The following is a 21,310-nucleotide window of genomic DNA, read 5'->3' as shown; positions in this document are numbered from 1 at the left end:
ATGGTTGGAATGCTATGGAATACCAATGCATGCCTGGTCAACAGAGACTTTTACCAAATTAGGAGATCAATTGGGGGAAGTGGTAACGTGTGATAATCTAACAAAAAATGTAACTTGTTTAGTGTTGGCCGCATTCTGATCGATACATGTATGTTCGATATGATTAATGAATGGATTCATATCACCATTGGTGCGAGCAGATTTGATGTTCTTGTAAAAGAGGTAGGTGGAGAGGTGTATCGAGAAAAATGCTTTTCGGAGGCAAAGGGTGAACAAGTAGATAAACGCATAGTGATTGGGAAAGGTGTGCAGCATATTGGCATAAGGGATAAAGCCGGTAGTGGCCCTGAGATGATGGTGGCTAGATGGGATACGGCAGCGGAGCTTACGGCGAAAGAACAACTGGGTAAGGAACAACACAAAGGCAAAGTTGTGATTTTTCCTTTTGAATTAAATGAATGGAATAATCAAAATTCAAATTTTGATTATGCGAGTAATGATAATGCACTAATTAAGGGAAAAGAGAATTATATGGCTTCAATTGCAACACAACAAGAGGAAGACTCGGATTGCACCATATCTTGCAATTATGAGGAGTTACGAAATGAATTTTCAAATGCTTATGGAGGTGTCCTTAATGGGCTGAGGACAAAAAAGCCTAATGACTTGAAACAAAGGGATGACAAACATAACAAGATCAAGGCCCAACTGAATGAAGGTGGTCTTGGGATAGATGAACGGGTTAGGATTGGCCCGTTGGAGGAAGGGACCTGGATGGATAGCTATGCGATGATCCCAGCGCTTTCCTTAGGCAATGAACGACACCAGCGGGGAGATGAAGATGCGCTCCTGGCCAGGAGTCTAAGCATCTAAGGGGATTGCTTCACAGCCCACGAAGCTGATGAGGAACTAAAGCGCGAAGGACGGCACGCAGGTGTTGATGCGGAGCAGCACCCCAATGTAGGAGAAAGTGCAAGACACAGCCTTGAGATGAACGAACAGGATGAGGGAAACGCTACAACTGTTAATCAAATGGAAGAGACGAATCAAAAGAAGAGAAATCTAAAACAGGTTGAGGTGGAAGGACGAGAGCTGAGTGGAGGTGTACAGAGACAGTATGATGGTAGAGCTAAATTAGCAAACATCGACGCACAAGAAGAGGGATGGATACCCGGTGATAAAAAAGTAAAAAATTCAAAGGGAGGGGAGACATCGGTGGTGGATTTGGGAAAAGGATCTGGGGGTGGGGAAGAAAATGAACATAAAGAACAAGCCTTAGAAGAAACTGGCACAGAGGCGGTTATGCACGGAGATATGGCGATGTACGGAGACAACAAAATTCGGAGCTGGGAAGAGGAAATAGCAGAGAATAAAGAGGCTTGAAAATTGGCGGTAGAGTCAGGAGCAATCCCATGCAGTGATAAGGAAGACATCATGACAATTCTCCAGGAGCAAAATGAAGCAATAGCTATGAAATGAAAACAGTCGAACCAAAAGGAGAAAATCAGAAGAAAACACCCAAAAACACAGAAGCAGGTATGTAATAATATTTATAAATGATTTTAAGCTCTTGGAATATTAGGGGGTTGGGACGTGTTGCGAAACTAAATATGATAAAAAAATTTCAAAAAAAAGTTTAAGATAGATATTTTGGGTTTGATAGAAACAAAAAAAGAGGTGGTGAATAAATATGATTTCACTAGAATTTGGGGTAATAAGAGAGCCAGTTAGGAGTGTGTTAATTCTACTGGAGCCTCCGGAGGTCTACTGTTAATATGGGATGAGTATGTATTTAAATTGCTAAATTGCTATAAAGCTCTGAGTAGTGATGGATATAACATGAACTTTATAAAAAGGTGCGGGGAGGAGATTGGAGCGGAATTTACTAAAATTGTGATGAGTTTCTTTGAGACGGCGAGGTTACCAGCAGAGTCCAATGTTACTTGGGTAGCGCTGGCTCTGAAATTTATGGGAGCGAAGGAGATAAAGGATCTTAGACCGATCAGTATAGTTGGGTGCATGTATAAAGTCATATCAAAAGTGTTAACAAGAAGAATGAGGAGTGTAATACCAGGGTTAGTGGGGGAATCACAGAGTGCATTTGTAAAGGGCAGGAGGATACATGATGGAGCATTAATAGCATGTGAAACTGTACAATGGCTAAAACTAAAGAAGAAGGCATCAGCAATCATCAAATTGGACTTTCAGAAAGCCTATGACAGAGTCAAATGGAATTTTGTTGATATTATGCTAGAAAAGATGGGATTCGGTAGTAGATGGAGGGCATGGATTGCAAAGTGCATTAGACCAGCATCTATTTCCATAATGATTAATGGGATTTCATCGAAACCATTCAAGATGGAAATGGGACTTCGGCAAGGTGACCCATTATCACCATTTCTATTCGTACTTGTTGTAGATGTGTTGAATAGGATGATCGGGGAGGCGGTAAAAAATAGGAGAATAACCCCTCTTTTAGTCGGTAGGGATATATAAAGTTATCACACCTTCAGTTTGTTTATGACACTATATTATTCTGTCCACCAGAAGAGGAGACAGTTAGAAACTTCAAGAGACTTCTGAGGTGTTTTAAAGTGATGTCTGGATTGAGTATTAACTTCAACAAGTCTAGTTTGATACTGGTGAATTGTAGTCAGGAGTGGGTTGGTCGGATGTGTCGATTATTAGGGTGCCAGGCGGCGAGTCTACCAGTGAAGTACCTGGGTATTAATCAAGGAGCAAACCTGATAAACCCATTTTTAGGGTTTATCCTGTGCTTAATATAGTGGATTTTATCCATTATTCTCACACTTATTCATACAATTCGCATGTTTTACATTTTCCTTCCTAATTTTGTTCTATAATTGGAAACTTGCTTCACAAGCCTTTAAATTACCAAATATTAATTCCCCTTTATACCATTCGATGCCGTGATATGTGTGTTAAGTGACTTCAAGCTCTATAGGACAGGAATGACTTAGAGGATGGAAAGGAAGCATGTAAAAGTGGACGGAATACAAGAAGGTGAAGGAGTTGCTAAGTTGTCCAACCTGACCTCCTCACACTCAATCGACCATAACTTGAGCTACAGAGGTCCAAATGAGGCGGTTCCAGTTGCGTTGAAAGCTAACATCCGGGGCTTCGAAATGATATATAATTCGCAATAGTGTCCGTAGAGATAAACGACGCGCATGCGTGCATCATGCGCACGCGTTGTTCTGCAGAAATTCCAGCGACCTGTACGTATTTGAATTCGCCCCCAGCGATTTCTGGGCTGTTTCTGACCCAGTTTTCGGCCCAGAAAACAAAGATTAGAGGTTATAAAGTGGGAGAATCTATTCATTCATGGATACAACTTTCATATTCATAATTTTAGGTTTTAGATGTAGTTTTTAGAGAGAGAGGCTCTCTCCTCTCTCTAGGTTTTAGGATTTAGAATTTCTCTTAATTTTAGGTTCATTCCTTCTACATTCCAGGTTCAATGTTCCTTTAATTTAGTTTCTCTTCTACTTTTATTTATTCTAGTATTTTGGTTTATCTATTTCACTTGTTAATTACTTATTTTCCCCAATTTGGTTTATGAACCTCCCAATGTTAGATTTGATTTTATATTTAATGCAATTTGAGGTAATTCAGATTTATGATTTTAATTTAGCTTTTTACATTCTTAGCTTGAATTGATTAATTGGTGACACTTGAGTTATCAAACTCCTTGTTGATTGAAAATTAGAATTTGCTGGTTGATTTGGATCCCTCTAAAGCTAGTATTTCCATAGGAGTTGACTAGGACTTGAGGAATCCAATTAATTAGTCCACTTGACTTTCCTTTATTTAGTAAGGGTTAACTAAGTGGGAGTAATAAAAAATTCTCATCACAATTGATAAGGATAACTAGGATGGGATTTCCGGTTCTCATACCTTGCAAGGGTTTTCATAATAATTAATTTACTTTCTTGCCAATTTATTTCCTTGTTCCCTATTTTCAAAAACCCAAAAAGATACTTTTCTATAACCAATAATAAGTGCATGTTTGGGCGCCATTATTTTGTTAAAAAAAGATCTTTTTTCAATGAAAAAAGATCTTTTTTTTATTTTTTAACGTGTTTGGCAAATTTCTAGTAGTAAAAGTAAAAGCACTAGTAAAATAAAAAAAAAAAAGATCTTTTTTGAGAAGTTATAATTTACATCTTTTTTTAAAAGATCTTTTTTCCTTAAAAAAAAAAGATGTTTTTCATGTAATAAATAAACAAAAAAGTACTTTTATATTGTTATACCCAAACATAATTGATTGATAAAAAGACCTTTTTACATGAGATATCCAAACATAAAATTACTTTTACTTCTCTATAAGATCTTTTAAAAAAAGATAACTCGAAAAAAGTTCTTTTTTAAAAAGCTCACCCAAACAAGCCCTAAATCATACTTCCCTGCAATTCCTTGAGAGACGACCTGAGGTTTAAATACTTCGGTTATAAATTTTATTGGGTTTGCTTTAGTGACAAACAATTTTTTTGTACGAAAGGATTCTTTGTTGGTTTAGAAACTATACTTACAACAGGAATTTATTTGTGAAATTCTTTACTAGCAGAAAATCGTTCATTCAAAAATGGCACCGTTGCCGAGGAATTACAAATGTGTGCCTTATTATTGGTTATTGTAAATATTTGCTTTTTCGTTTCTTTGTTAGTGTTTCTAGTTTTAGGAGTTTATTTTCATTAATTTTTATTAATTTTTATTTTCTTTAGCTACTATGAATTCTCACCCCTCTGGTTTCAAATTTGGTTCCAATGTTGTTGTAAGGAATGAAAGCTATAATGAGAACATGCATCAAGGTTGGAAGAATCAAAGATGGGAGAAGCCACAAGGATTTAATAAACCCTCTTGGCAACAACCCCCTCCAAATCGCTATAACCAACAACCATTCTGTGATGCATACCAAGACAATAGTTATAGTGGACCCTTTCGTGACAAACCACCTCCACCAAATTACTATGGTCAAGAGCCATTCCAGGGGGCGTACCAAGATGATGAATATGGTGGACCCCCTTGTAGTTACCAACAAGCCCCACCATACTCACAAGCCACCTACAACCATTCACTTCCTTATGACCTAACCCCTATGAGCCATATGAACCATATATAGAACCACCCCAATTCCAATCCAATTACTCCCAAGAACCATCACTTCCATATGCACCACGACCATATCCATCGACCTAAGAGCCATATGATCCTAATCATGCAATCCGAGCAGAACAAGAATCACAGGATCGTCTCAAGGAAATAGTGGATCAATTTCATGCGACCCTTCATCAACTGGAGCAAGCAATAAATCAATTAGCTTCTTGACGTTCGGACACTCAAGGAACCCCCACGGCTTCATGTGGAGAATCTACTGAAGAACGTAGCATGAAAGAGAAGCTAGAAACTCCGGTGGACAGTGAGCAGCATGACTTTGTATTGGAACAATTGGAGGAAGGTGTAATCGTTGAAGAGGAAGAAGTGGTCGAAGACTTAAGAGATGCGGAACGTCCATGGGAAAGCCCAGTCATAGAACCCCCTTCTAAGGAGTTTGAATTTGATGTTTAGGATGGTGTACAACCTCCAAGGCATATCATGGTTGAAGACTTTGAAGGGGATGATCAAGAGATGGATTCAATCATTGATGAATTCTTATCTACATTTAAATCCTCTCCCATTGGACTTGACATGGAGATTAAAGAAGAAGAAGCACAACCTCCCATGCCCTTGGTGAACAATGAAGAAGAGATTGAATTGGAAGAAAGCTACCAAGAAGAAGAGGTTGATATTGAAGAAGCTTGCAAAGAGGTGGAAGTTGTCAAAGAAGAGCCCAAGGGAATGGAGCTGGAAATCACCTTGCCAAGGTTGTTGGAGACCTCTCCCCCAAAGCCATCACCATCCATCCCTTCATTCAAGTGGGTAAATCTCTCATCTCTAAGCTTAATTAGCCCACTTGAATATGCTTTGCTTGAGATGGATGGGCAACTTAGAGCTCTTTGTGGCTATAAGAGTAAGAGGGAGATGGTCAGTGGTTGGCAACACAATCCTAGGTTCATTGTGGTAGAAAGCTCACGGCTGAATTATCATGGTTGGAAGAATACTAAATTGTATGGGTCTAGAAAGCTGTTTGGATGCCTCAGTGAGAATTCAGATTGCTTACCACCCGGTTGGAACAAAGATGGTCAACAAGAAGACAGGTGCAAAAGCAAGGTTTGGGACCCCAGAATTCAGTCTAGCAATCAACACTCTTGGGGCCTTGTCACTTGCTTAATCTTGCTTGAAAGCTCTTTGCACCTAGTTTGGGATCCCGGAGGCCATTGAAATTAAAAAAAATTGGTAGGGATTTCTGGATGAGTTCAAGCACAAGCCACCATAATAAGGGGCTCACCGAATGTCCAACTTAAGGACTATAACTAAAAGTGCTAGGTGGGAGACAATCCACCACGGTATAATCGTTCCTTTTTATTCTTAATCTAATTTTATTTTATTTTTACTAGTGTTCATTCATAATTTCTGCATATTCACCTGCATCCTGCATTTTGCATTCTGCATACACATAAAAAAGGGGGGCAAACCACGCGTGCGTGCAGGCCATGCGTGGGCGTCGATAGCAATCTCACTCCCCCATCCAACGAACAGAAAGTTGTGATGGAATCGTGCGGCTGGTGTGCTCTGCGCACAATTCGACCCACGCGTACGCGTCTATGACGTGTGCGCGTCATCTGCCACAAGTAAAATCCACGCGTACGCGTCAAGAACGCGCACGCGTGGATAGGGAAATCGGCGTAAATAGCATGTTGGACAGAAAGTTGTGCCGCCCCCACGCTGGAACTGTGCTAGAGGCACAAGGTCATCCACGCGTACACGTCCCTGACGCGTGCACGTCCTTTTGCTTCCAAGACAACCCACGTGTACGCGTGGGCGATGCGTACGCGTCACATGGCGAATACAGTTCTTACGCGCACGCGTGCCTTGCGCGTGCGCGTCACGTCCCGACTTTTCATTCCATTCTCCTTTCTTCCTTCATTTTTCTTATTGCATTTAATTACTTTTCTTTCTTCAAAAATTTTTCTCTTTCATGCTTAGTTATTTATGGTTTCTTTTTCATTCTTTTCTTTTTCTTCATGCATTTTTATGTTGGTGTTGGAGCTTTATTTGGGTCTTATATTATTATACTTGAGCTTGTGGATATCATCAAGAGTGATTTGACAATTAATATTAATTTTTGGATTGCATGCATGTTAGAGTTCTTACTTTTCTTAACATATTTTACATGCATACCAAGTGTTTGTGAAAAGCCCGTATGGCATTGTAAATTCTTAATTATTTTATCCTTCTACTCTAATGCCTGTTTTTCACAAAAAACCCTTCCAATATTTTTTTAAGCAAATATAATTGTCAATACAAACGTTATTGCTAGTTTGTTACGAGTGATAATATATTTTGGCTTTTAATGCTTGATCTATGCTACTCATGCCTTTGCCGGCATGCTAATAAACATCTTACATTTAATTGCCTTAATAATTCTTGCTATATTTCCATTGATGTCCTAATTGCATGGAGTCGCGACCATGTGTTAACGACATTCTTCTTTACCTTGGCATGATTATCACTCGTACTACTCTCTTTCTTGCTCTATCCCTTTGAATTCATGCCCATTTCTCTTCTCCCTTTTCAGGATGGCCACCAGGAAGGGTACAGAGAGAGCCTCTAACAAGTCACCGGCAAGGAAAAGAACAAAAAGCACAAGCACCTTCAACAAATCAGTTGCTCCCTCAGATACTTCAGAAGTTGGACCAGCTTGACCGGCAGGCAAAGTAAATAGAGCGCCGTAACAAGCACCAATTTACATACCTCAAGGAGCTGATTGTTGGCAACCACCCACCTGAAGAAGATCCAGACACTCCGGACTCCACTTCATCCACCAGCACAGGGAGCCAAGACAATCCCAACGGTGGAGATGTTGTTACTAGTCCCCCCTTTGTTCCTGACTGATGGCACCGAGGACGGTGCCAAGCTTTAAGTGTGGGGAGGTCGGTCAGTACCTGACTTCCGGAGGTAATCTCTTTTTCATAACACCAATATTTTAGTTTTTCTTTTGTTAAATAGAATAAATTGCAAGATAATACTTGTTTGCATGTATGTTTACTTGGTTAAAGTAATAAATTTCTTTTCAAGACTCTATTTTATAATATTTCACTAATTTAAATTAAAAACCTTTTTGTTAAACTTGTTTGAAGACTGTAGATTAGAACATGGTTTTTGAGTTAAGAACACACGTAACCTGTGAGATTTGAGCTTAATTACATGGTTACACTATTTAACCATAATATTTTATTCTTGTGTGTTTTCTTCTCTATGACTGTAATTTTTATTTTGTTCCATCCTATATGTCCAATGTTTAATGTGTTATATGCATGCATATGATTGAGGCCATTATTCTATTTGCTCACTTATCCTAAATAGCCTACCCTTTCAATCACCTTTGTTAGCCACCTTGAGCCTTTTTATTCCCCTTTGTTCTATATTTTACCACATCACTAACCTTAAGTGGAAAAAATAATTAAATACCCAAATTGAATCTTTGGTTAGCTTAAGATAGTGTGTTAACTAAGTGTGGAGAAACTGTGGAAACTTGGGTTAATGAAAGTGTACAATGTTTAAATAATAAAATATTGGAAATGTGGGTACCTACTCATGTGAGACCAGAAAAAAATTAAAAATCCATGTGCATTGATAAGCTATGTTTACTTTTATTTAAAAAAAACCAAAAATATTCAATAGATAAATAAATAAGGGGACAAAATTACCCCAATGTTAAGTTAATGAAAAAAAATCAATGCATATGTGATAAAATTAAAGAAAAGTTGATGCATGAGTATGAGATGCAAAAATGGAAATTTTGGGTAGCTAGGCATAATTTAAAAAGAATATAGAGTATGTATAGGTGAGAGCTTAGGTTAGTCAAGGATTTAATTTATAGCTCACTTAGCCATATATATACCCTCACCTTTACCTTAGCCTCATTACAACCTTGAAAAGACCTCATGATGTTTGCATTAGTACATTAAATATTTGTTGATTGGTTAGGTGAAGAACAAGGTTTAGAAAGCATGACTAGAGAAGAGTAGAGTGATTACCCTATACACTTGAGTGATGAGAGTGCATATACACTATCAGTGAGGGTTCAATGCTTGATTCTATGTTCCCTGCTTTCATGAGCTAGCTTCTTACAAGTTTACTTGTCTTTTATTGTGTGATTTAAATTAGTGGAATATGATTTATGGTTGTCTTGGAGAACTTATTTACTTTTAACCAAGTAGACAGAATCATCATAGCATATAGTTGCATTCATAGGTTGCATCTCATGAGTCTTACTTTCCCCATTCATTCTTTATAACTTCTCTTGAGCTTAGCATGAGGACATACTAATGTTTAAGTGTAGGGAGGTTGATAAACTCCATTTTTAGGGTTTATCCTATGCTTAACTAGTGGATTTTATCCATTATTCTCACACTTATTTGTACAATTCGCATGTTTTACATTTTCCTTCCTAATTTTGTTCTATAATTGGAAACTTGCTTCCCAAGCCTTTAAGTTACCAAATATTAATTCTCCTTTATACCATTCGATGTCGTGATATGTGTGTTAAGTGACTTCAGGCTCTATAGGACAGGAATGACTTAGAGGATGGAAAGGAAGCATGTAAAAGTGAAAGGAATACAAGAAGTTGAAGGAGTTGCTAAGCTGTCCAGCCTGACCTCTTCACACTCAATCGACCATAACTTGAGCTATAGAGGTCCAAATGAGACGGTTTTAGTTGCGTTGGAAAGCTAACATCCGGGGCTTCAAAATGATATATAATTCGCAATAGTGTCCATAGAGCTAAATGATGCGCACGCATGCATCATGCGCACACATCGTTTTGCAGAAATTCCAGCGACCTGTACGTATTTGAATTCGCCCCCAACAATTTCTGGGTTGTTTCTGACCCAGCTTTCGACCCAGAAAACACAGATTAGAGGCTATAAAGTGGGAAAATCCATTCATTCATGAATACAATTTTCATATTCATAATTTTAGGTTTTAGATGTAGTTTTTAGAGAGAGAGGCTCTCTCCTCTCTCTAGGTTTTAGGATTTAGAATTTCTCTTAGTTTTAGGTTCATTCCTTCTACATTCCAGGTTCAATGTTCCTTTAATTTAGTTTCTCTTCTACTTTTATCTATTCTAGTATTTTAGTTTATCTATTTCACTTGTTAATTACTTATTTTCCCCAATTTGGTTTATGAACTTCCCAATGTTAGATTTGATTTTATATTTAATGTAATTTAAGGTAATTCAGATTTATGATTTTAATTTAGCTTTTTACATTCTTAGCTTGAATTGATTAATTGGTGACACTTGAGTTATCAAACTCCTTGTTGATTGAAAATTGGAATTTGCTGGTTGATTTGGATCCCTCTAAAGCTAGTCTTTCCATAGGAGTTGACTAGGACTTGAGGAATCCCATTGATTAGTCCACTTGACTTTCCTTTATTTAGTAAGGGTTAAGTAAGTGGGAGCAATAAACAATTCTCATCACAATTGATAAGAATAACTAGGATGGGATTTTCAGTTCTCATACCTTGCAAGGATTTTCATGATAATTAATTTACTTTCTTGCCAATTTATTTCCTTGTTCCCTATTTTCAAAAACCCAAAAAGATACTTTTCCATAACCAATAATAAATCATACTTCCGTGAAATTCCTTGAGAGACGACCCGAGGTTTAAATACTTCGGTTATAAATTTTATTGGGTTTGCTTTAGTGTCAAACAATTTTTTTTGTACGAAAGGATTCTTTGTTGGTTTAGAAACTATACTTACAACGGGAATTTATTTGTGAAATTCTTTACTAGCAGAAAACCATTCGTTCAAAACCCGAGGTTAGTTAAAACATGAAAGTTAGTAATAGATAAGGTAGAGGAGAAACTTAGCTTGTGGAAAGCAAAGGTGCTCAGTAAAGCAAGGAAGGTGGTTCTCATCAAGTTAGTGATTAATAGTCTGCCTACTTACTATTTGAATTTGTATAAAATGCCAGTTTCGGTGGCAAAAAAATTAATCTCATTGCAAAGGAGGTTCTTTTGGAGGAAGGACGACGGACAACTTGGGCTGGCTCTGGTGTAGTAGGAGCTGATACAGGCACCGAAGAAGCTAGGAGATGATTCGTAATACCACATTATTGTTTAAGTGGTGGTGTCATTTTTCTAAGGAAGATTGTCCTTTATGGAAGAAGGTTGTGTGCTCCTACAATAATCTGAACCCTGGGCAGCTACTGTCTACTCAAGCTTTACCAGTAAAACAAGGACCGTGGAGAGACATATGCCACTTTCAAATAAAAGAGAAACATATCAGACAAAATATGATTGACGGTCTGGCTATGGAGGTTTGGGATGGGATAGAGTGGGTATGGAACTTCCAATAGAGGAGGGAACTTTGCCAATGGGAGGTTGACAGTTTGAACCAATTGCTTTATATCTTGCAAGCTGTGAGATTGATAGAAGGCGCACAAGAAAGAGTGGTATAGAAATTTGATAACGAAGGTGTCTATACGACTAACTCGTTTGTGCAGGTGTTGCAGGTGCAGACTTTGACGGACGATATACTCAGCTACAAGTACACAAATGGAATCTGGAAAGGACTAGTGTCCCCTCGAGTAGAGTTATTTACTTGGTTTGTGCTGGTAGGCCGAGTTAATACAAAGGATCGCCTGAGCAGACTGGGCATCATTGAACGAAGTGATAATGTTTGTGTTATATGTAACAAAAAAATTGAAACTGTACAACATTTGTTTGTTATGTGTGAGTATGCCTGGCAGGTGTGGTGCGCATGGATTACTTATGTGGGTCGGGTATGGAGCATTCCAGGTTCCATAAAAGAGCACTTTGAGAGCTAGAAGACGATGCCATTGAGAAAAGAGGTGCGACAAACATGGTTAGTGGGATTCTTCTCAGTTATTTGGAACATCTGGCTATGTAGAAACTAGCTCATTTTCAGAACAAGGGAACATATGTGGTGGATTGTGTTGCTAGGTCGTTTTGTTGCTCTAGAGAATGTGGCAAAAGTTAACCCATGTTGTTGATGGCTATGCCGGAGATAACATAGGAGTTGTTAAAATTCATGTAATGTCCTTTGTACACTCCACTTAGTGTGTTGAGCTTGTTTCTCCTTTTAAAAAAAATTGAGAGAACCTCAAACATGTCATTAGCTACTGCCTTGCAATAAACACTAGGCTTTTCTCTACTTTTGACATATCAAAAACCTATGATGTACGGACACTGACACGGACACGACACGACAAAGACACGCAGAAACACGAATTTAAATTCTTATAAGACATAGAGACACAATATATATAAATTATAAATTATTTTTTAGATAAATTATAATGATATTTTGATATTTATCGATATTAAAATATAAATTAATTTTTAACTGTCTTAATGTCTTTTTTAATTATATAAAGTATTTAGAAAATTTTTTGTTTTAATAAATAATATATACTAGTTTTAAATTCATTTTTAAAATACATGTTAAGAATAAAGCTGGACATACTGACACGTGATGATATTTAGGTATGTCCAAGTGTATCCAAAGAATAATTTTTTATTTTTTATTATGACACAATTGGACATATGGGAGCCACGCGTGTCAGACAATTGTTGATGAGTGTCGTGTCCAAAATGTGTCCGACACGCAGACACGACAACTTAGCAAAGTGTCTGTTCTTTATAGTCAGAAGCATTCCCCAAAGGTTTTGCAGTTGAATATGAAGTTGTAGACCAAATCTAGCTTAAATTCCTTGACTTGGATGTGAAACAGTCAAGTTCCCAATAAACAAATCCCAATGTAATAATCTTTTCAATAAGCTATCTTCATCAACACATTCAATCAATTTTAATCCCAAGGTACAGTGTCAAAGCTCAACAAGTTTCAATTATTAGAAGAAAAAAATGACACAAAGAATCGTTCATATTTCATAGTCAAAATTTAATGGGATTTGGAAAGAACTTTGGGATAGAGAGAAAGAGAGAAGCAAAACTTGTTACTAAGATCAATGAAAGACATATTGGGAATGATGGTTCATGTGAATTGTTGAGGGTTTGTAAATTATTAATGATGTTACTGATTAACAATGTAAAAGATAAAGTAGGACTAGCTGGTGGTGGCGATATATAAGATTAGATTCACTTTTTTCATAGGTAAATTTATCCGTATATTGATATATTCAACATTCGTTGGTAAAAATGGTAATATATTCTATATTTTATTATTTATTTGATTATAATTTAATTGAACCAAAATCCAACCAATTAGACCGTTAAACTGTTGAACCTAAATCTTTAGAGTTTAGATTGACCGGTTTATTACTAAACGTATCTCTTTGCCCTCTTTTATAGTGTGTTACTGCCTTGCTGGCTGCGTTTAAACCTGAAACCATTATTCTAAAAACTGAATCGGATCAATTGGTTCAATTGGATTAACTGAAATCCGTCACCAGACAGATTCGTTAGGTCTATGAATTGTCTGGCAAAAAAACTTGTTACAAAACCGAATAAACCGGTAGAATTTGCCAGTTTTTTAAGGGTTTCCGGTTCGGAATAAACCCTCCAAAAATGGCGCCTTTGTCTTTAGGAAAAAAGAAAGAGAGAGGAAAACCATAAAACCATAAATCCCTTTCATCACCTGTAACCCAGTCAGTCACATTCACACTGTCACACACAGGGAGAGAAGAACCCTAGCCCCAATCGCGGAGCCTGCAGCCCGCAGCCACCGCAGCGACGGTTTTGACCATCGTAGCCCCTACATGTAATACCCGGTCTAACCGAAATTAATTAAATAATAAGTTAAATAGGAGCGAATATGGTTGGAAGATTTGGCAATTGGAATTTGATAATTTAAATATGATATTTGGATTTAGTGAATTTTTCCGAGTCGGAAAACATAGTTTTCTGCGTAAAAGCGCGCAGTAGAATTTTGACCGGCAGTACCGGCTAAGATCTGTCTGATACTACAGCTGAGGAAATTGATTATGAGTAAATAAGATTAAGAAATGAGGAATTATAATTAGGGGAGGTAGAAATTTTTAAAGTGCGATTTAAAGCGCTAATCTTAAAGGGTTTTGGCCCAAAATTGGGACAACAGACAAAAATAAGTGAACCGGGCCTAAGTGGGCCCAAGACCCAATATATATAAACATTAGTTATGAGAATTTCAGCTCATTTTACCCTAAAAGGAAGGGTTGGGGCGCTGATTTGGGAAGAGAGAAGAGAAGAGAGAAAACCTAACTCTCTTTGATCTTCAAACCACCATAACTTGAGCTACGGAGCTTCGATTGACGAGCCGTTTGCGGCCACGCGTCACTCTTCTCATCCTCTACAATTCTATCTAAGTTTTGTGGTGAGTATTTGATAAACCACTATTTTATGGTTTATATTGTGTTTAATTGTGTGGTTTTATCATGATCTTTACCCACTTATTCATTAGATAAGTATGCATTTATAATTCCTTCCTAAAGTTATTGCATGATTGAAAATTTTCTTCCTAGAGACTTTTAATTATGCATTTTATTTCTCCTTTATTTCATTCGATGCCGTGATATGTGTGTTTAGTGTTTCAGGCTTTATAAGGCATGAATGAGTTGGAGATTGGAAAGGAAGCTTGCAAAAATGGAAGGAACACAAGAAATTGAGGAGATGACCAGCGAGAAGCGTCGCGACCGCGCGAAAGAGAGGAAATCGCAGTGACGCGGCCGCATGGATGACGCGACCGCGCGAGTTGGAAACTACACAAGCGACGCGGAGGCGTGGACGACGCGTCCGCGTGGCAAAGCAAAACGCCGAATGACGCGTCCGCCTGAATGACGCGTCCGCGTGACATGCGCGATCTGCATAATCTGCAGAATTACTGGGGGCTATTTCGGGCCTTATTTTGACCCAATTTTTGGCCCAGAAAAGCAGACTAGAGCCAGAGAACATGCAGAAACCAACAACAACATTCATTCCGCATAGTTTTAAGTTTCTAGATCTAGTTTTCCTCTCCTCTAGGTTTTTCTCTCTACACATTCATAGTTTTTAGGATTTGTTATTTTCATTGTTTTTGCATTGGGATATTGAGAAGAGTTATTGCCTCATCAAGACTTCGACATTCTAGTTCGTTCTCTTTACTTGTCTCTTACTCTTCCATGTTCCTTAATTTACTTAATTTTACTATTGGATTATTTTAGCATTTATTAATACAAGAATTACTTTTATTTTTAATTAATCTTTTGATCATTATTTATCATGTCTTTCTTTAATTCCCTTCCTTATGTTATGAATTTTACATTTACAATGAGCGAGTAGTTCCCTAACTTGATGGGGAGTTGATTGAAAGGAACCCTTGAGTTGGAATGCTCAAGAGAAAGATTGTAATTGGGTTTATTGTTGGATTTCTCTCTAGTCACTAACACCAATCCTCCCAAGAGCGGATTGGAACTTGTGGATAGAAACAACATTCCAGCTTGTTTGACTTTCCCTTACTTAGTAAGGGACAACTAAACATAATAACCCTCAATTGTCAATTAATCTTAAGAGTACTCCAACAAGAATAGGACTTCCAGCTAATCAACTCCCAGTCAAGGCTTTTATTTAAATTTATATAAATTCTCTAATTTAATTTTCTGCCATTCAACTCAACCCTTTTTGAAAACATCTTATTAATAAAATAGCACACTTTTCTGCAACTCGTTGGGAGACGACCTGGGATTCATACTCCCAGTATTTTAATTTTAATTTCTGTGACACCCTTCTAAATTGATAAGCGGATTTCTGATTGGTTGAGAACTATACTTGCAACGCATATTTTGTAATCATTCTTAACTCGCCAATTTTCGCCCGCATCAATTTTTGGCGCCGTTGCCGGGGAGTTGCAATAGAGTGCTAAAGTTATTAATTGGAATTTATTTATTTGCATTTTATTTTATTTTGCTACTATGAGCTGCTTGTTTCTTTCGTTAGATGGCACGTTCGCTTCCTGATCCAAGCTTGCTAGTATTCGATCCTGAGATTGAAAGAACTATTTCACGAATAAGGCAAGCTCGGCATCGGTTAATCCTCTCTGAGGGCGGATCTGAAACGTCACTTGAGAAAGAAACTAGCCCCCGTTCTACTGATTTGGTTGTTTTACGTGCAGGTAATATGGCAGCAGCTAGGAGAGTTACTATCCAGGAGGAAGGAGCCCCTCATTTTACAATGTAACCGTTTCAAGCGCATCACCCAGCGGTGGCTACAAACTTTGAAATAAAGACCGCACTGCTCAATTTGATGCCCAAGTTTTATGGCTTACCTGCTCAAGAGCCTATCAAGCACCTGAGAGATTTTCAAGTAGCTTGTTCTACTGTTAGGCGTGATGGTGTAGATGAAACTTCAATTTTGTTGAAAGCTTTCCCATTTTCTCTTGAGGGGAAGGCAAGAGAGTGGTACTACACTCAACCAGCAGCAATTGTATCCAACTGGGATACACTGAGAAAAGAATTTTTGGAAAAGTTCTTTCCAGCTGAAGTTACTGATAAACTGAGGAAAGACATTTCCATGATTGTTCAGGATGATTCTGAAACTCTCTATGAGTACTGGGAGCGCTTCAATAATCTTATGGAAGCTTGCCCCCACCACATGATTGACAAGATAGTGTTACTCGATTATGTCACACAAGGCATGAGGCCCCAAGATAAGACCACATTAGAAAGTGCTAGCAATGGGTCTATGAAAAAGTACAAGACCACTGATGAAGCATGACAATTGATCAGTGACTTAGCTGAATCTACTAGGAATCACAGGCAGAAACAAGGCCGTGCAAAAGCCATTGCAGAAGTATCCTCTAGCAGAGAGACTACTACTTTAACTCAGAGTATCTGTGAAATGACCAACTTGCTGAAGCAGATGCAATTGAATCAACAACAAGTTCAGCAAGCTCAACCTTCTCCACCACAGCAAAACCAATAGTTAGTCCCACAGAGAGTTTGTGGAATCTGCGCTGATTATAGCCACTATACTGATGAATATCCGTAGCTCTAGCAGGAAGACAACACCGTGGCAGCCACACATAACTTCTATGACCGCCCCAACCAAGGGTACAATCAAGGTGGCAATTACAACCACGGATGGCAAGACAATTCTAACCAGAATTGGAGGGACAACTACAACAGAGGAGGCAGAGATAATCAGGGAAATCAGAGGTGGAATAACAACAACAACAGGCAGCAGAATCAGAATCAGCCTTACAGAGCACCTCACCTAAGGCAATCCCAAGGACCACAGAATACCCTACAGCAGACCTCTCAATTTACCTATCCTTCTTCATCTGCCAATAATGACTTACTACAATCTATTGATCGGAGACAGCAGACCATGGAAAATAACATTAATGCCACTCTAAATGGTCTGACCGCTACTTTACAGGCTCTTGTCTCCCAGATTGGATCAATGAACAACTCCAATAACCAACCTTTGAGCTCCAGTGGAATCCCCTCTCAACCATTACCCAATCCAAAGGGTGGCATTAATGCCATCACCCTGAGGTCCGGAACCACACTGCAGGAGAGGAATCAAGAGGAGCCAAACCCACCAGAACATGCCTCAGCTGAAGAGGTAGTGGAAATAGAAGATGTTGAAGAGGAAGAGGACATACAGGACATGGCTGAAGAAGAAGAAGTGCAACCACGAGAGGAAGCACTAAAAGGCGCAGACACTGCAGAAGACACCACTCCTATTCCATTTCCACAACTTGCAAGGAAGCCCAGGAAGCAGCTGGAACCTGATCCAAAAATGGTAGAGATATTCAAAAAGGTTGAGGTAACTGTTCCTCTATTTGATGTTATTCAACAGGTACCTAAGTATGCAAATTTTCTAAAAGATTTATGTATACATAAAGACAAAATTAATGAATTAGAAACTATTCCTTTAGGAAGTTCCATATCTGCTTTAATGGGAGGTTTACCTGAAAAGTGTAGTGACCCAGGTCCTTGTATAGTCAATTATACTATTGGTGGTGTGATAATTTCTGATTTCATGTGTGATTTAGGAGCATGTGTAAGTATAATGCCTTTGTCTATATATGATATTTTGAGGCTCCCTCCCTTAAAAATGTCGGCAGCTCGTTTTGTGTTAGCAGATAAAAGCATTATTACAGTGGCTGGAGTTGCTGAAGATGTATTAGTGGGCATTAAGGGGCTCACATTTTCCATTGATTTTTATATCCTGGAGATGCCCCAGAATGCCTCAGATAAGCCATCATCAATCCTACTCGAAGACCATTCCTGAAGACCTCAAAGTATAAATTAGATGCTTTTTCAGGAACATACTCTTTTGAAATAGATGGCCGAGTAGTGATCTTCAACCTGAACGGAGTTATGAAGCACCCACCGGAGGATCATTCTATCCTCAAGTGTGACATTATAGATGAAACCATGGCTGAAGTCCATCAGGAGGAATTTGAAGAGAAGCACACAGGATAAGGTCCAAGTGTGGGGACATTCTCAGAGAACAATGACAGTGCCTTACCACTATTACCAGCTCCAGACAACCCAAAGCCTGAACATGATCAGAAGTTGGAATTAAAACCCCTTCCTCCACACCTCAAATATGCTTACCTTGAAGACGGGCAGAAGTTTTCGGTTATCATTGCAAGGGAACTCACTTCTCAACAAGAAGAGCAATTACTTAGTGTGCTGAGGAGGCACAAGAAGGCAATTGGGTGGAGTTTGGCAGACATAGTAGGCATAAACCCTTAAGTCTGTGAGCATAGAATATTTTTAGAAGAGGGAGCAAGACCTATCCATCAACCCCAGAGAAGACTGAACCCCACTATCCTAGAGGTTGTCAAAAAGGAAGTGACTAGACTACTAGAGGCAGATATCATCTATCCCATCTTAGACAGTGAATGGGTAAGCCCAGTACAAGTGGTGCCAAAGAAGTCTGGAGTCACTACAGTAAAGAATGAGCATGGAGAGCTCATAGCAACCAAAGTTCAGAACGCCTGGAGGGTCTGCATTGACTACAGACGCCTCAACCAAGCCACCCGTAAGGATCACTATCCTCTTTCATTCATTGATCAAATGCTGGATCGCCTGTCAGGTAAATCACATTATTATTTTCTAGATGGTTACACAGGTTATTTCCAGATTCATATAGCTCCTGAGGACCAGGAAAAGACTACTTTTACATGTCCTTTTGGGACTTATGCTTACAAGAGAATGCCCTTTGGCTTGTGCAATGCACCAGCTACTTTCCAGAGGTGCATGATGAGTCTTTTCTCTTATCTTATTGAGGACTGTATGGAAGTTTTTATGGATGATTTTACTGTTTATGGCGATTCCTTTAGCCTTTGCTTAGATGGATTATCTAGAGTATTAGATAGATGTGTCAGTACAAACCTTGTATTAAATTTTGAAAAATGTCACTTTATGGTTAAACAAGGGATTGTACTAGGACATGTTGTGTCTAATACTGGCATTTCTGTAGATCCAGCAAAGGTAGATGTTATTTCTAGTTTACCTTACCCCTCTTCTGTGAGGGAAGTCCGTTCGTTCCTTGGCCATGCAGGTTTTTACAGGAGGTTCATTAAGGACTTCAGTAAGGTAGCACTTCCCTTATCCAGGCTACTGCAGAAAGATATTGAGTTCAAGTTTAGTGAAGATTGCAAACAAGCGTTTGATAAGCTGAAGACCGCACTAACTCAAGCTCCAATTGTGAGAGGACCAGACTAGAGCCAACCATTTGAAATAATGTGTGATGCTTCCAACCATGCCGTAGGAGCAGCACTGGCTCAGCGTGAAGGTAAGGATCCTTTTGTTATTGCTTACGCATCTAAAACTTTAGATGCCGCTCAGTCGAATTACACTACTACTGAGAAAGAGCTTCTTGCTATTGTTTTTGCTCTAGATAAATTCTGAGCCTATTTACTTGGTACTAAAGTAGTAGTGTATTCAGACCACGCAGCTCTAAAGTATTTATTAGCTAAAAAGGAGTCCAAACCAAGGCTTATACGTTGGATACTGCTATTACAAGAATTTGATTTGGAAATTAAGGACAGGAGTGGTAACCAGAATTTAGTGGCAGACCACTTGAGTCGTCTTGAACATATTACAGATGACTCCACCCCTATAGCTGATAATTTTCCATTTGATAATTATCTAGTTAGCCGCACCTTTCCTCCGAACTTTTCTAAGCATCAAAGAGACAAGCTGAAAAGCGAGTCTAAGTATTATATATGGGATGACCCATATTTATGGAGATGTGGCGCTGACCAGGTAATTAGACAGTGTGTGCCTCAATCAGAATTCCAGTCCATCTTAGAGGCATGTCACTCATCTGAGAGTGGAGGACATTTTAGCCCTCAAAGAACTGCTAGAAAAATCTTAGACTGTGGATTCTGGTGGCCTACTCTTTTTAAGGACGCTACTGAATTTTGTAGATCTTGTTTTCCATGCCAGAAATTTGGTAATATATCCAGAAAGGATGAGATGCCTCAACAAATTATGCTTTTTTGTGAAATTTTTGATGTTTGGGGCATTGACTTCATGGGTCCATTTCCAATTTCTAATGGTTATTTCTATATATTGTTAGCTGTGGATTACGTTTCCAAATGGGTGGAAGCAATTCCTACCCGTACTGATGATGCTAACACTGTTGTTTTCTTTGTGAGAAACCATTTTATTTGTCGCTTTGGATCACCATGAGCAATCGTGAGCGATCAAGGCACCCATTTTTGTAACAGGAGACTAACAGGACTAATGAAGAAGCATGGGATAATTCATAAAGTTGCAACAGCCTACCATCCTCAGACTAATGGGCAAGCCGATGTGTCAAATAGAGAGATAAAGCGTATCTTGCAGAAGATAGTCAAACCTCATAGAAGAGACTGGAGCACCAGGCTACAAGATGCACTCTGGACATACAGAACAGCATACAAAACACCCATTGGGATGAGCCCTTTCCGCTTAGTTTATGGAAAAGCTTGTCATCTCCCTGTTGAAGTAGAGCACAAAGCCTTCTGGGCAGTAAAGGAATGCAACATGGGAATTGAAAAATCCAGAGCTGAAAGGAAGTTGCAACTACAGGAACTGGAGAGCCTTCGCCTAAAAGCTTATGAGAACTCAAGACTATACAAGGAGAAGATGAAGGCTGTACATGATCAGCACATCAAGAGGAAAGAGTTCCAACCTGGGGACTTAGTCCTCCTTTATAAATCTCGACTGAGGCTCATGCCAGG

At 38.7% G+C, this 21,310-nt stretch overlaps 1 non-coding gene across 1 annotated transcript; it reads right to left on the bottom strand.

Annotated features, from left to right (window-relative positions):
- Positions 1–16,611: 16,611 nt before the first annotated feature.
- Positions 16,612–16,719, bottom strand: LOC112752920 (small nucleolar RNA R71). Its single transcript, XR_003177329.1, has one exon. It is a non-coding gene; the product is annotated as a small nucleolar RNA R71 (small nucleolar RNA).
- Positions 16,720–21,310: the final 4,591 nt, after the last annotated feature.

This window comes from Arachis hypogaea, chromosome 15 (assembly GCF_003086295.3).
Source record: "Arachis hypogaea cultivar Tifrunner chromosome 15, arahy.Tifrunner.gnm2.J5K5, whole genome shotgun sequence".
Lineage (NCBI taxonomy): Eukaryota > Viridiplantae > Streptophyta > Magnoliopsida > Fabales > Fabaceae > Arachis > Arachis hypogaea.
The sequence above is the reverse complement of the archived record's forward strand: the minus strand, read 5'-3'. Positions and strand labels throughout refer to the sequence as shown.